At 34.3% G+C, this 17,213-nt stretch overlaps 1 pseudogene; it reads right to left on the bottom strand.

Moving 5' to 3' along the window:
* Positions 1-3,955: 3,955 nt before the first annotated feature.
* On the bottom strand, positions 3,956-9,840 carry LOC111983712 (hyoscyamine 6-dioxygenase-like; annotated as a pseudogene).
* Between the last annotated feature and the right edge of the window lie 7,373 nt (positions 9,841-17,213).

Raw genomic sequence — 17,213 nt, 5'->3', positions numbered from 1 at the left:
AAAATTAGTGGTAATTGGTGTTAATTTACTTAAAATTTAGTGACTAGACACACAATTGAAAAAAAAAAAAAAAATGGTGAAAGGGTAGTAATTAAATACCCGTCCTTGTAGGTCAAACCAGATATGCTACCAGCTTTGTTTAGAGCTTCCCTCCATTTTTGCACCTTCTTTATATTATTTACTTCATGTTTTGCTAAAGCTTCTCCAAATTTTCCCTTTTGGTTACGTACTTCCTAGGGATCCACCTTATAAAACACCGGTAACACCATTTGTCCATTCTTCTTACACTCAAGAATTTTGACAAGTTCATTCAAGCACTAGGTAGAAGATACATAGTTCTCAGATAATACAATTATGGAACTCCTTGAACTTTTAATGGCTTCGAGAAGTTCAGTGGAAATTTCTTCTCCCCTTGGGAGTTCATCATCGATGAAGGTATGAATACCCTTCAGCTTCAAAAAGCCATTCAAATGGCTAGTAAAATCCAAAAAAAAAAAAAAAAATGGTGAAAGGGTAGTAATTAAATACCCGTCCTTGTAGGTCAAACCAGATATGCTACCAGCTTTGTTTAGAGCTTCCCTCCATTTTTGCACCTTCTTTATATTATTTACTTCATGTTTTGCTAAAGCTTCTCCAAATTTTCCCTTTTGGTTACGTACTTCCTAGGGATCCACCTTATAAAACACCGGTAACACCATTTGTCCATTCTTCTTACACTCAAGAATTTTGACAAGTTCATTCAAGCACTAGGTAGAAGATACATAGTTCTCAGATAATACAATTATGGAACTCCTTGAACTTTTAATGGCTTCGAGAAGTTCAGTGGAAATTTCTTCTCCCCTTGGGAGTTCATCATCGATGAAGGTATGAATACCCTTCAGCTTCAAAAAGCCATTCAAATGGCTAGTAAAATCCATGCGAGTATCATCCCCTCTTAAACTCAAGAACACATCATATTTGTATTTGTGGGTGATGGAGGAAAAGGAGGCTTGTTTGTTTGTCAGAAAAGCCATAGTGAAATGGTATGTTTAAGAAGATCTAAAAGAAAGAGGAGAAAGAAAGCTTGATGAAATTAGGCAAAGGAAAGTGAATCAAAATTAAAATAAGAGGTTTTTCTGAATGGATTTTTGAGAGAGAATGGGAGTGGCAGAGTGAAGAAATTGAATGTTAGTTGTTCTTTTAAGGCCAAGAATACTATTGATAGTCTATTGTGAAAATACCATTTGTGGCCCAAACACGGAAGCTGAGTAGTGAAAGAGACCCTTTGACTCCGTGGTAAATTATTCCCTAAGGGTGTGTTTGGTTGGGATGAAAACAGGGAGGATGAAAAATAGGATGGAAAATGCTGTTTTTTACTGTTTGGTTGGGGAAGGAAAATAGGGGAGATAGAAAACATGGGAGAAAGTTTTCTCCCCTGGGCCCACTTTTTTAATCCTCTTGTTGCTGTTATTAAATGAGAATACCTATTTTAATATGGTATCTTGAATTTGATATTGTGGAAAGGTGTGTAGATACATTTGCTGGGAAATTAACAAACTTTTGGTATTCTGTTTCAATTTGGACATAGACCACCATTGAAAACCAAGAATTCTAATATATGTATGTTGTATAGTGCATTAGTCTATCAACAAATGCTCTCTTTGATTGCAAAACATAGAACTTTCAAGTGCTACTATTTATTTTTAATGGGTATGCACTTATATGGTTGGAGAATATGCTTATTTAAGAATCCTAATATTGAGTAGTTGAATATGAAACAAGTTACTTGTTATGCACTATGTTTAGAAATTTAGAGGATGGTTTGGAGTAGGAATGGGTGTCTCTGGTATAGGACGCCATGATTACTATGCTTGTTTTAAGATCTATGTTGTGGCCCTTTATTAGTTTATATAGGTGTAAGATTATTTATTGGATGATTTGGTATCTCACTAGTTTTGGTTCTGCTGAAGTCTGTTCCTGCTTTTAAGTTATTCTTCTTGTGTTTCTTCTAGTGTTCCTAACATGTTTCGATTTCATAATCTGTATCATTCTCTCTTTTTCAGAAACTTGAGGGCGCCCATAATGGCATAATTGTTCAATTGCACTAGCTAATAACTTCTTGCTTTGGAGATGATGATGAGGAATAAAATGTATCAAAACTTTTAACTCTTAGACAGATTTGGTCTTTGTACAGTGTGGTTGTTGATATCTTTTCTCTTAAACAATAATTGACATATCACTTTTGAGACCATTGATGTCACTTTTGCTATTCATCAATATCATAGCATATTATCTCAACAATTGTGAATTTTTTGTGTGCGTATATATATATATATATATATATATATATTGTGCGTTAAAAAACAAAAAAGTTTAATTCCGATCTGGGTTCTAAAAAAAAAAAAAAATCGAAAATTTACATAAAAATAAGATCTTTAAGTTATCAAACTTGAGTTTTTTTTTTTTTTTTAAGTTATATTTATTGCAATCTAAATTATAGATTTGTTGGATTTTTGAGGAAAAACGCAATAAATAGTTTTTCTTGATCTGTGTTGTTCTTATTTTGAGTTTCTAGATGAGGAGATGGGGAAAAAACTTGGGCTTTTGGTGTGGTTATGGTTTATGCTATGTGGGTTTTTTGTGGAAGGTTTGTGGTAGAGAAGAACAGCTTGAAAGTGACTTCACCTAGCTCTTTAAGCAGTTCCATGAATGTGCATTGTACTTGTGTTTCGGCGTTGATTTTTCTGCTTCTTTTTTTTTTTTTTTTTTTTTGTATTTCTTCATTGGTTTTGATAGGCACTGGGGGTTGTGGTTGTGTAGTGATTTTTATGGGTTTGATGGTGGTTGTGGTGTGTGTGGGTGGTTGAATGAAATATTATTTTATTATAGTGTTTATATTTTTTTTTTGTTTTGCACTGTAAAAATTATCTGGGTCTAAGCTGAAACTGAAGAGAAGCAACAGAAGGGATTGTGGAGGAAGAAAGAAGGGTCTGTGGAGGTAGAAAGAAGAGATGGAGAGGCAATGAGGAGAGAGACGGAGAAAGGAGAATGAATGCAGAAAGAATATAAAATAAAAAAGTAGTGTGAAAAATAATTTTATTTTATTTTATTTTTTTAGCTTTCAGCTACAGTGCACAGTCATATATAGCTATGCACTGTAGCAATGAAGGTAAAAAATTTACCTTTAACTCCACTGCTGTAGTATGGATTTTTGTATTTTGGTGTAGCTAAAATAACTATATAGCTATTTAGAGCATCTCCAATGGCTTCTTTAAAACCAATTTTAGAGCATTAACACCCCCAAAACCCACTCCAACAGTTTCTCTATCTCTATTTTTTAGAGTAGAGTTGCTACAGTGCTTCTCTTTAAGTAGAGAACACTGTAGCTTTTACTATTCATCCTTCAAATATTTTTTTTTCTATTATAATAATCAAGTATTGAATAAAAAAGATGTTAGAAGATGTGTAGTTGTTAAAAAAAAGAATATAGAATGAATAAAGAAATAATATTTAAATGAGATAAAGAATGTGATAAAATCTGTTGGAAAATCTTTTTGAAAAAGTGGGTAGTTAAAGGTAAAAGTTACTGTTCATTCTTCAAACAATACAAAAATTTGGAGAATCTGCTGGAAATGCTCTTAGCTACACTACTGTGAGTGCTCTTACAAAGACCTTTCATGTCTGTTCGATATCAATTATATCAATTGGTTTGGTTTTTCCTGTTCTATGTTAGTATAATATATAAGAGATGTGGCAAGTTAGTTGGTGTTGGATTTCTATTCTGTTTGTAGGGGTTCTAAGTTTTTTTTTTCCGCCAATAATTGTGTTTTGATTAATGAAATTTATAATTCATCCACCAAAAAGAGAGAGAGAGAGAGAGAGAGAGAGAGAGAGAGAGAGAGATATGGTAAGATCACACCAATTATTCTCCAAACAACTAGCTCTTTGATAAATGTACGTAATAAATTAACATACTTCAATTTTGGATCTTATATGCTTCAAGAGGTGGAACTCTGTTATGAGTGTCTGCTATATAGGTTCAAAGAAAACTTTGTACACAAAATCTCTGTACAGTGGAGGACTGTAATAACTAAGAAGCACTTTCGCAAGTTGAATGCGGCAATTGTTGGAAGGATGGATGAAGCTGGTAATTGTTGTCCGTGCAACTTTTTTGTTCGTCACAGCTCTGTGGTCAGCACTGCTTTGCTTCCCATTTGCTAATAAGCTACACTCATAATCACAAATTTGTGATCAGAAATCAATCAAGAAATATATGGTCTTAGAGATATATTAGCCTAATAACATAAGTCTAAGCCTTAGCCTACTAAAATCTAGATTAATCATACACTAATTATAATTAATAGACTTACAGTAAAAGTAGTAAACTTGACTCGCACTTTTTGTAAATTTTGGAAGGCTTAAATCTATGCTATTGGGCTAATATATCTCTAACGCTATCGCATCAAAGAAATTATAAATTTTTGTCTCAGGCTCACAAGTACCCAGAAGAAACAGAGGCCGAACTTTTCAAATAAACTAGAAACATAATGTTGATGGTATATTAAAGAGAGAGTAGCATTCATCTTTTAATTTCATTTTTATCGTCTTCTAAAAATAACAATCTAGGACTAGGACAAAGAGGTCACATAGCATAGGCCACTCAGAGCACACTTTATTTGGAAAAGCTGACTTTGCATTGCACCAATAACTTTCAAAGCTGAAAATTTGAATAAGTTTATCTTAACTTCTTTTCATTTTTTTCTTTGTCTTTTTCGCCAATTTTTCTCCTTCTCTCTTATGCTACATGGAGGCATGTGGTAGATTGAACATTTAACAGGGCGAATGAAAACCATGATCTTAATTTCACTATATCCTCTTTCAAAATCAACCTACTAAATTTTAGGAGGTACTAGTAATTTATGCACATGTAATGTACGACTTAATTAATTAAAAATAATAAAAATAAAAGAGAAGAAAAATCTTTTCAGTTACATGAGGAATGCACTTTAGAGCACTCACAGTAGTGGTGGCAAAATTTTAGCTATTTAGCTACACAAAAAGTCACTTTATCTATTTTAGCTACACACATGCTACAGAAGTGAATCTATTTTAGCTTTTAACACAATAAAATAATACACACATCACAATAAAATAATATAATCACTACAATAAAATAATATATCCTACTACCCAAAAATAACAACACCAACCACAACCACTCTACCTTCATCCACAGCCACAGCCACCGCCACAGCCACAGCAGCCACCACCACCACCACCACCACCACCAGTCCACAGCAGAGAAAAAAAAAAAAAACCCACACACCACAAAGCACGCTACAACCACCGCCAACACAGCACCACAAAACAAACCCACTCTACCATCAGCCACACCCACAACAACCACCACCACCACCACCACCACAGCCCGTAACAAAGAAAAAAAAAATCAACCAAGCCAACACCCACGACCCACCAGGCAACACCACACCACGGCAATCAAATTCACGCAATGCAACAAAAAAAAAAAAAAAAAAAAAAAAACCAAAGCTTGGATCGACGGAAAACCAAAGCATTGGGCGGAGGAAGAAAGCGGCGGCTTCAATGATGAAACCCAGAGCTTGGATCGACGAATGAAACCCAGAGCTTGGGTCTGATCGGCGGCTTCAATGATGAAATCCAAAGCTTGGGTCTGATCGGCGAGATGGGTGTTTTGGCGGAATGGGTGGGGAGATCGGCGAGATGGGTCGCGCGGTGATGGGTCGAAGCTGGGTTGGCGGCTGGGCTGTGAGATCGGGCTGCGGTGGAGGAAGAAGAGAGAAGATGAGGAAGGTGGAGGAAGAAAGAAGAAGAAAGAGAGAAGCGGAGAGATAGAGAATGGGAAAAGATATTTAAATGAGAGATGAGAGAGGAATGTAATAAAAAAATAATTTTTTTTTTACCTGTGAGCTACAGTATACATCTAAATATAGATGTGTACTGTAGCTGTGGAGCTAAATCTACTGCTGCGTGATGTTTTTTGTGATTTTAAGCTAAAAATATAGCATTATACCTATATAGCACCACTGTTGTGAGTGCTCTAAATAGTATTTTATTTATTTATTTAAGAAAAAATTGCACTTTTCCTCCCCAACTACCACCCCAATTATGTGAAACCAATTTCGGTACAATTTCATCTTTTAATTTTAGGTGTAAGGATCCAGCTCAATCAATTGGTCCAGAAGTCACATGCAAGCAATTTTGTTTAAACTTAACACCAAAATTGAAGAGAGGGAGTTAAGTGAGTTTTAAAATTTTGGGGTCAATTGTGCGTTTTGATGGTTCTTTGGGTTAAGTGAAATCATGATGACAAGTTAGGGTGGAAAAATATAATTCACCATTTCTTAAACATATAATAGTTTTTTTTTTTTTTTTTAACTATTTTTTGCGGAAATTTTGGCAATGCAATTTCACTTGAAAGTTGAAACAACTTGTTAATCATTTTAATGTGTCACATAACATCAAGAGAAAGAATAATAATAATAATAATAATAATAATAATAATAATGAAAAAAAAATTAATAAAAACAGAGGTGTACGTACACTTGGTGCTTATACAATTGTAAGACGCAACTTTTTATTTTATAGTATATTTTATTATATGATTTGGATATAAGTTTATATATTATATATATATAATATATAATTTTATTTGTAATTTCTTTACTGAGGATAATTACATGAATACTTATTACATAATTTCACACTCTAATATAGTATACCTAGAGGTTTCATAATTTCGTCTTGAAGTGTTTTTTTAGATGATTTTTAATCACAATTTATGTAAATTTTTGTTACTTTTAGTTAATAATAACTCATTGAGGCTGCAAATTGAAATGATTTTAAAAGTTAATGGTTTTAGTTATTAAAAAAAGAAAAAAATTAATTTTAGAGTTTAATTTGAAACCACCCAAAACTATAAGGAAAATATGTAATTTTTCGAAGTCATTGATAAGAGTAGTTAGTTGGCCTAGAGTGTAGGCACTTAGTGCAACCATGACATTCAAAACCAAACTTTCATGATATGAAATATGATACGAGGGCTTGATGAAAAAATGGGCAATTAAATGTTTAAAAAAAAGAAAAAAAAAGAAAAAGAATAAGAAATACGAACATACTGAAAGTTTACTTGTAAAATCAGAGTTTTAACAATGACGGAAGGAAAGATTGAGAGAGAGAAGAAAAATTGAGAGAGTTGTGAAGAATGAAAGAAATGAATAGCAACAGTATTACTCTCTGATGCATCATTACATGTGTGTATATATATATATATACAGTTTTACAGATAGATTAATCTAACGACCTAACAATAATTCCGTAAAGAGTGGAACGGTTATCCTCTAATTACACATGTGATTAACACGTCACCAGCTACATAGCTTCCAGAACGATCTAATCAATCACAGCTGGACTCTGATATTTACAGTAAGAAGATAGGTTCAGGCAGTGTTGTAGTGTTAAAACGACACCGTCTGTGATAAACTATACAGCTAATTTTCCTGATCAAAACGGCAACGTTTCTTTTACTGAGAAACGATACCGTTTTGGTTATATTTGAAACTTGGCCGTTAGGCACTTCTTGAATTCTATCTTCACGTACACGTAACATGTGGCCTACATTAACCACAAATGCATTAGAGCATTAGCATTGGGGAATGCTAATGCCAAATTTAAGGAAAATTTAGAATTTTAAGCCCAAAACCATTGTATTGGGGAATGCTAAATAGTAGTATTGAAATTTTTTTGCAATACTGCTACAGTGCAATTCTAAACATAGAATTGCACTGTAGCAAGTATTGTAAAAAAATAATAATATTTTATTATGTAGAGAGAGGAGCGAGATGGGAGAGAAAAGATATAATTTTGAGATATATTATTTTATTATATAGATATATTATTTTAATAAGTAAAAAAGGAAAGTAAAAGTTTGGGATGTGGAGGTATTGTAAAATAGTATGGTATAATAATAAAGTGGCTTTTTAAAATTATAAAATAGATTAGCATTGGAATTTTTCAATGCTAATGCTCTTTGGGAGAGGTGCAATTGCAAGCCATTGTCCATCTTTTAAGACTTGTATCCCATGCGATTCCCCTTGGAGAAGAAAGGTTATGAGGTTAACATCACTATGTTTAGGCAATCCCAAGGTTAGACTCGGATCCGGGCAAGGAGGGTAGTGATTTATAGCCATTAACTGAACATGGCTGAGTTCTTCCTTAAATATCTTGATTCAAGTCCTAATCCCTCACAAATTAAATCCAAAACCCACAAACTCAGCTTCCTCACCTCTGCTGTATGATTACCAACCTCCTCCCTGTAATTTAAGAGGAGAAAAAGTGGAGGTTTGTCATTATCAAGTTAAGTGGAATGTACCTTCTCAAAAAAAAAAAAAAAAAAAAAAAAAAAAAAGTTAAGTGGAATTTAGCATCGTAAAAGAAAAAAGATGAGGCAGATGATACTATTCGGAAATTATAAGGAAAATCTTTGAAAGAACTGTTTGCAATACTAGATAACATAAGTGAACAAATGAAATAAGCCTTGTGCATGGTTACGATCTTTAGATATATATTTACTAAAATCATATTATAAGAAAAAGTGTTATTAGGGATACTAAAAATTATACTGCATAAACTTTATAAATAAATATGTCACCAATCCAAAATAGTAATTAAAATATTTAGGCTAAATTACAAATTGCACACTCTAATTTTACTAAAATTTAATTCAATTCTCTAACTTTCAAATTTGTTCAATTTAGTAAATTTAGAGAGTGCAATTTGTAATTTAGCCTAAATATTTTAAATACTATTTTGACAGAGACTAACAGAATAACTAAATTAACCAAAAACAAAATTGAAAGTTAGCTAAGGTCATAATTAAACAAAAGTGAAGTTATTAGAATGAATTGAATTTTGGGCAAATTAAGTTAGACAATGCAATTTGCAACTTAGCCAAATATTTATTTATTATGTGTTGAAATAGAACCGATCATATTCATTGTCATGACATTTTGTAAGTTTTTTTAGTAAAATTTATAGTATCTTAAGTATTTTCTTATGCCAAAACCATACGAGTTCTTCCGTAACTCCAAGGATTTTGACATGATTGCTCCAACAAAGAAAATGTATAAATCAATCAGTGCGTATGCCACTACAGAGAGGTCATGGGTACATATTAGTCCAAACATACCGATAATGAGGTGGCTTTTCTGGCCAAAATTGCATGTGTTCCTCTAGAGGATGACAAGGGTGTCTCAAAGTATCTCTCCAGTAGTGTACCTTCTCTGAATCATAATCTATGCTTGTGTCTACAACTTTGCTTGGGGTCCTCAGAATATAAGCTTGCCTTGTCCTCGGCAGGCAGCACAAAGAACTCCTTGCCCACATCAATTACATCATGCGTCAGTTTCTCTGAAACCCCATGATTAATCAACTGTTTTTCCAATCCAATAAAATGAAATTTGTTTAGAATTATAACAAAGCTAAACATGGTTCTTAAGTAACTATCAATATTGTAATATAAAATTTTCAGAGAAACAAAATGAAGAAGATTGTAGTATATCAAACCTGAAAGAATCCAAATTCTTGGCTAGCCTGTATAATCTGTTTAATCAGGTGTGCTCGATCAAAACTAAGCTCTCCTTCAAGATCAATCACTGGAATGGTCTCACATAGAGGAACTTGTGTCTGTCCTGGTCTACTTTCTGGTGGTAATATGTAAGTTTCCGGCACAGGTTGCAAGTGACATCTGCCTGATATGAGCTTCTCCATTTTTGTCAAATAAGTACACTGGATAATTTAGCTTAGGGAAAAGTCAAAAGGATTGCCTGGTAGCTAGCTTACTCTTGTAGTTGTAGAGATCTTTGTTTTTTTTTTCAAGTGGACAAAGAAATAGGTATTCAAATCCTTTCAAAAGCATATTCTTTCAATGATCTTGTTGACAATTTGTATAACAGAAAACAAAAACAGACTAGTCACTGTTGCCAACGCGAATAAATTAAAGAAATGGTTCTACGTCTATCCCGAATATTTAATCCTTCTCTTAATTTATTCTTGGTTTTGGATGCCTAAAACAACAAAGACTGAAGCCAAATGGATTTTTTTTAATCTTTCTAAAGAGAAGGGAAATAAATTATAATAAATATTCGAACCGAGTTTAATTGGAAAAGCATCTTTAAATAATGTACTATAGGGCATATATAACATGGAGAGGTCTATATAAGAACAAAGCAAAGCTTATCCTGCAGGGACGAGGGAATCATTGCAACTTGATTCGTTTTCTTAGACCTAAATTTATAGGCTTAAACTTTTGGGCTAAATGTAATCTCTATATGTTATATTAGCTCCTCAATTAAAGTCGTCCCTATGTCTTATATCCCTAACAAGTGATATCAAAGCTGATAGTTCAAGATCAGTTATTCATTAGTTAGTCTCACCAAGTAGAAGAGGAAGGCTTCCATGTAAGTTTCACCCATAGTTAAGGAAGAACCATGTTCACTCCACCTATAGTTACTAAAGTGTCACAAGTGACTTGGTAAAAAGCTCACACGTGAAGGGGGAGATTTGTTGATTAATATAACATAATTAGACCCAAACTCATAAGCCTAAACTTTTGGGTTAAAATGTGTACCTATATGTTATGTTTACTCAATTGAAGTCTCCCAATGTGCTATCTCTTAAACAACTCACAAAACCTTTGGGGGGAAAATAACATTATGTTAAATTATTATTTATTTATATTTTCTTTTAGGGGGAAAACTAGAAATTTTATTAATGTAAGCCTATCAAATCGGCTTGTAAAACAAAAAGTATCAGTGGTGAAACATCCTCCATCCATACTAAGAAATCTAGAATGCCTAGTGCATATCTAGCTAGACTATGCGCTACTTAATTACTGTCTCTCATGGTGTGAGAGTATAGTAATTCATCAAAATTTTGAGACAAAGCCATCACATCCTCTAACAACAAACCAGTAGGGGGTAAAACTTTAACATTCTCCCTTAAAGATTTTAACACTGATAGCGAGTCACCCTTTAGAATGGTTTGTTTTATGCTGATTTTTGAAGCAAATGAAAGAGCAACAGCTGCAGCCATTGTTTCAGCCTCACCTTTGTTGTATGCAGCTGGTAATTTCTTTGCATAGGAGGCAATGACATACCCTTCTTCATTCCTTACAACCACACCGGCCCCTGACTTATTCTCCTTTGCAAACTCTGCGCCGTCAAAATTAATTTTAACCAACCCCAAATGAGGAGGTCTCCATCATCTTTCTTCAACTCCGCTACTGCCCTGTCTCATATTTCCCTCAACCACTACTTGTTGTGCCTTAAATTCTTGCCACCATGCTTTAGAAACCAAGGCTACCTGATGAAGTGCCATAGCCGTCTGGTTCCAACGAACCTTGTTGTGCTGGTTCCACACTGTCCAGGCCATGACAGCAAGCAGCTCCAAGTTCTTTGCTTCTAAAATCATCCATGATAAGAGCTCCTTAAAATCAATGAACTCGATTGTTCTTTTAAATCCCCACAACTCCAAATTATTCCAAACCACATCCAACTTTGAGCAAGTCCACAAAGCATGAAGTGGGTCTTTGTTTGAAGCATGGTAGTGATCACACGGTGGGTTGTCGATTCATGTTCGTCTTAGAAGAGCTAGTTTGGTGGGCAAGGCATTTCGACAAGCCCTCCATATGAAATTCTTCACTTTCTGTGGAACATTCATTGACCACAACCTTTTCCATAATTGTTTGTCTCGATCTGGTTGGGTTGGTGGTGAAACTGAAAGTTCACTCTCTTCCTTAAGAAATCTATAACCCGATTTGTAGGTATAACCTCCGTCGCTTGAGTATGGCCAATATAGTTTATCCTTTAGTGTAGCATGACTCAAGGGAATTTTTTTTTTTTTTATTAAATCTGCATCTTCCGGAACAAACAAACCGTGCACCAATTCTGGTATCCACTCCCTTTTAATGGGATCTATTAGAGAGTCCACACATGAATTTGCAAAGTCCTCTAAGGGACATTCTGGAAGTTGAGATGGGCACTTCTTTAGTAGTCATTGACACTGCCAAATCTTTATCCTTTGCCCATTGCCTACTCTCCACCTAGCTCCACTTAGAATTATGCTCCACTTAGAATTATGTCTCTCCTTCTAAGAATACTACTCCAAGCATATTAACCCAGCCTTGAATCGTGAGCCTCCAAAATCGAAGTGTTGGGGAAATATCTTGGTTTGAAGACCTTGTAAAAGAGAGATGTTTCATTTTGCAATAGTCTCCATGCTTGCTTAGCCAATAGAGAGTCATTGTACAACACAAGATCTCTAAAACCCATTCCACCCACTGTTTTAGACTTCGTCATCTCTTCCCACCTAATCCAATGTATTTTCTTTCGGTCACCCCTTTGTCCCCACCAAAATTTCTTCATTAGGCTCTCAATCTCATTGCACAAACCAATTGGAATTTTAAAACATCCCATGGTACACGTGGGAATGGCTTGAGTGATAGATTTAAGTAACACTTCTCTACTAGCTTAAGATAGAAATTTACCCTCCCATCCTTAGAGTTTCCTCCATACCCTTTCCTTGATATAGTTGAAACTAGCTTTTTTTCCTTTTCCAACAAAGGAAGGTTGGCCCAAATATCTCTCATACTGCATGATTTCTAGGACACCCAATGCTACTTTGATGTCATGCTTTATTTCAATTGAGGTGTGCTTACTGAAAAACAAAGCAGTTTTACGTCTATTCACTTTTTCTCCTGAAGCTCCTTCATACATGTCTAAAATCTCCAGCACCTTTCCACACTCCTCCATTGTAGCCCTGCAAAAAAGGAGACTATCATCTACAAAGAGCAGATGTGTTAGTTTAAGGCCCCTCCTACAAAGGGAGTACCCATGTATTTCACCACTTCTTTCTGCTTGTTTAATCAATCATTTAATCCCTCCGTACATAGAAGGAAAAGAAAGCGGGAAAGAGGGTCACCCTGTTTAATCCCTCTTGTAGGATGGATCATACCACATGGCTCACCATTCACCAGAATCGAGTATGTAACTATCTTTACACACACCACGACAAGATTTATCCATTTTTCATTAAAACCCATTTTCCTCAAAATTTCTTCAAGGAAACACCACTCTACTTGATCATACGCTTTAATCATATCCAATTTTAATGCCATGAACCCATGAGTACTAGATTTATATTTTCGTTAGCTATGTAAAGTTTCAAAAGCCACAAGAATATTATCAAAAATTAATATGTTTTTGGTAAAGGCCGATTGGTGCTCAGTTATGATGGATGTGAGTAAACTTTTTAATCGGTTAGCTAAGACTTTGGAAAGATTTTATACAGCACATTACATAGACTAATAGGACGGAATTGGTGAGGCTGTTTAGGTGAATTTGTTTTAAGGATGAGAGACGTAAAGGTATGCTTTAAAGGCGAAGGAAAGGTACTTGAATTCAACCATTCTAAAATGGATAATGTGACATCTTGGTTCACCGTACCCCAAAAGTGCTAGTAAAAAAGTGGGGGCATGCCATCTGGTCTTGGTGCTTTGAGGGGCGCCATTTGTTGCATTGTAGCAGCAACTTCACTTGTGTTAAAATCACGACTTAGGAACAAATTCATCTCTTTGGTGATCACACTTGGCACATATTCTAGGACAGCTTGAGAAATGGTCTGATTTGTGGAAGAAAAAAGGGATTTATAATAATTTATCAACATCAGAGCAGTTCTGATTGGATTAGAATTTGTTTTTTTTTTTGGGTGGTGTAAAACCCTAGGACCTTGATAATGGTTTTCCTTAAGGCTACAAATGGAGGAGCTCGAAGGTTCAGACAAAATTCTCTTTGATCAGTCCTCAACATCCCCTCACTTTCTATCCATAAATCACAATCCCTGTCATCATGTGTTAGGCGGCCACACCAATAACAAATGTTTGGTAACCTTTCATATTTTAACGAAACCCACACATCTTTGTTCCCATTTAGAGAAATAAGGCGTCATCGGCACAAAGGCAGGCCTAAATCAATGGAGACCTGAATCCTCATGAAATTACCACCATCATACACCTTGGTCTTTGAAGGCGGAACCACCTTTCCCACAACCCAACAAATTTTTTCAACTGCTTCACGACTCATGAATTGAGCTAGAAGTCCATGGACCTGCACCCAAAGAGTTGTTTTGTTGAAGCTAATCTCTTGTAATGATGTATCACTCTCATAGCGTTGCATGACTACAAGATGCTTATCAAAACTCCAAGGCTCACTATTCAAAATTCTGTCGACATCCTCCTTATTATCGAATGTGAAGAGAATTTTGTGATCATTGAAAGCTTGAATCTTGAAACTGTTTCGAGCTCTCCATAATGGTGTAAAGGTTCTAGCTACAACATCAATATTAAGAGCCCTTTTTGTCAAGAACTTTGTAGCTATAGAGTGCTCTTTAACACTATCTTCATTGGTAAGACAACATCCTGGCCCTTCTCTCTCGGAAAGTGTAAGTTTATTTCAAGATTGTGCTAAATCTCCCATAGCTGAGACAGCTCTAGTGTTTCCCAAACCCCCTGAAAAAATTACCCAACAAGCTGAGGAATAACCGTGTTACTCCAAGGAAAAGACAACACCTTCACAAAAGGGACAACCAATTCTACTGTACACTAGCAGCTAGGTTAAGGGTGCTAACTACCAATGTCTAAAGAAACTCTTAAGCATGACTTTGAGTTTAATTTCTAACTTATGTTAGATTGTTAGTTATTGTAGCAATAATCTTCTTCTTCTTCTTCTTCTTCTTGTGTGTGTGTGTGTGTGGGGTATTACGGTTGGTACAATAAAAAAATGTAAAAATTTTAGATTTAAAAAAAAAAAAACTTATTATTTAATATTTTTTTAAAGAAGAATTTAATTAAGCTAATATATTGGTTAATGTATTTAGGCTTATAAAATATGTGGATTTTTTTTTTGTTAATAAACATTAAAATTAATAAGTTAATACTTACATAAATAAATACAAATACATACACAAATATATATATATATATAGCGGTAATCTTGAAACAGTATACTGGCATTTAAATATTTTGTTCCCTAACCAAACCAAAATGCCTCTAATTTGAAATTGACTCTCTATTGAAATGCACATTGAAACGGAATTAGGAATTTTGAAAAGAAGTCCTATAATTTGAATGCATCTCCAATAATCTTTGGATCTTACTGCTAGCTAAGTGAACACTTTTTTTTTTCCCTACAATAGGTCCATGAGCCAACCCAACCCAACCCACACGGCACACGAGGTTTCAATATTCATTCATAAGATCAACTGTGTAAAAACTAAAATGTAGTTAAAGCCCACTTAAAAACATCATTCTAGATGTAGCCCATAAAAATTCAATTCTATATAAAAATTCAATTCTATGGCATATATATCCTCTATCCCAATCGGCCAATTCCACGTCGTGCTCCACCTCTCATATTAAGCTTAAGACACTCTTTAATTCTTAAATCACGTGACTCATATTTTTTCAGTCAGCCCTTAGGTCTGGTAAAGTGGACCCGTTTTCTGCTAATCACTTCTGCCTCTTTAATTTTTTTGTTTTCTCTCACTTCCCATTTTCTTCTGCATATATTGTTCTTCTTCTTCCGCGGTTTTGTTGTTTGTTTTCATTTTGGGAGGGGGAGTGGTTTAGTTGCAATGGATTTAATTTGAACGTAGTGAAGAAAGCTATATCCTGGACTTTGCAAGCCTCTTAGCCCTTACAAAATCATATATGGCAGTAAGTTTTTCTTTCTTCTTCTGTTTTATATATATATATATATATATATATTTGGTTGATGATTAAGTTGATGGATGATACTAATAATAGCACTAAGACACTAGGACTGAACGTCAATCAGTCCGAAAATTGATCCATCTGTTATATCTGAATCGGTAGAAACTATATTGATGATGACAAAGATGAAATCCATGCTATTATAAAAAGAAGAGTTGATTCCAAAATTAGGCATGCAGTTTGAGATATTGAGGAAGAAGCATATGATTTTTATAACAATTATGCTAAAGATATACCATAAATATATATGGTGTTGAAAGTTTTTTGGATCTATTAGCTTCACCTTGTAAGGGTTTGTTCCTTAGATAAAATAATAATAATAATAATAATAAAATTTTAAATAAAAAAAAAATTAATAATAATAATAATAATAATAATAGTACTGCTCAAGCTGTTGAAGCTGAATTGGTAGCAAATTCTGGAATTGCACCAAAGGCAAGTATAGGATTAATGGCTAGAAGGGTAGGCAGAGTTGAACGTCTTGGTTTCATTCTTGAGGATTATAACAATTATTTGGGTACTTAATAATAATAATAATAGTACTGCTCAAGCTGTTGAAGCTGAATTGGTAGCAAATTCTGGAATTGCACCAAAGGCAAGTATAGGATTAATGGCTAGAAGGGTAGGCAGAGTTGAACGTCTTGGTTTCATTCTTGAGGATTATAACAATTATTTGGGTACAAGACGAATGGAATAGATGAAAATTGAGGATACAAGGTGCCTACTTGAATATTTATAAAGCATGTAATTTTGAGACCTGAATTTTTCTTTTGCAATTCAAGTTGACCTTGTTGATCTATTACATATATTTTTTGGACAAACAGCAGAATGAAGTTGGATTATGAATATTTTGGAGACATAGTATGTTTTGATACAGCTTATAAAAAAAGAAAAGAAAAAAGATGATTGGCCATTTGCATTATTTGTTGGTGTAAATAATCACAAGCAAAGTATTATTTTTGGTGCACCATTAGTGTACGAAGACTTGTGAAACTTTAAATGTGTTTGTTTAACTCTTTTTGTGAAGGAAATTTCTGATAAGAAATCTCAAGACATCCTCATAGACCAAGATCTTGCAATGGCAAAAGCATTAGTTTCACAACAGCCTAAAACACATCATCGTTTATGCGTTTAGCATATGTATCAAAATGCAACGAAACGCCTTAATGATGTATTTGGAAGGTGTAAAAGTTTTACAATAGACTCTAATAGTTCTGTATATGACCATAACAATGATGAGGATTTTTTAAATGCATGGGAAGAGATGCTTGATAAATATGGTCTAAGAATTAATAGTTGGCTACAAAGAAAGACAATTTGAGTTAAGGGGAAAATGAGTTTTGGTTAATGGGAGAAGTATAACAATATT

The sequence above is a fragment of the Quercus suber genome, unplaced genomic scaffold (genome assembly GCF_002906115.3).
Source record: "Quercus suber isolate HL8 unplaced genomic scaffold, Cork oak 2.0 scaffold_156, whole genome shotgun sequence".
Lineage (NCBI taxonomy): Eukaryota > Viridiplantae > Streptophyta > Magnoliopsida > Fagales > Fagaceae > Quercus > Quercus suber.
Note: the sequence above shows the minus strand (reverse complement) of the source record. Positions and strands in the feature narration are given on the sequence as shown.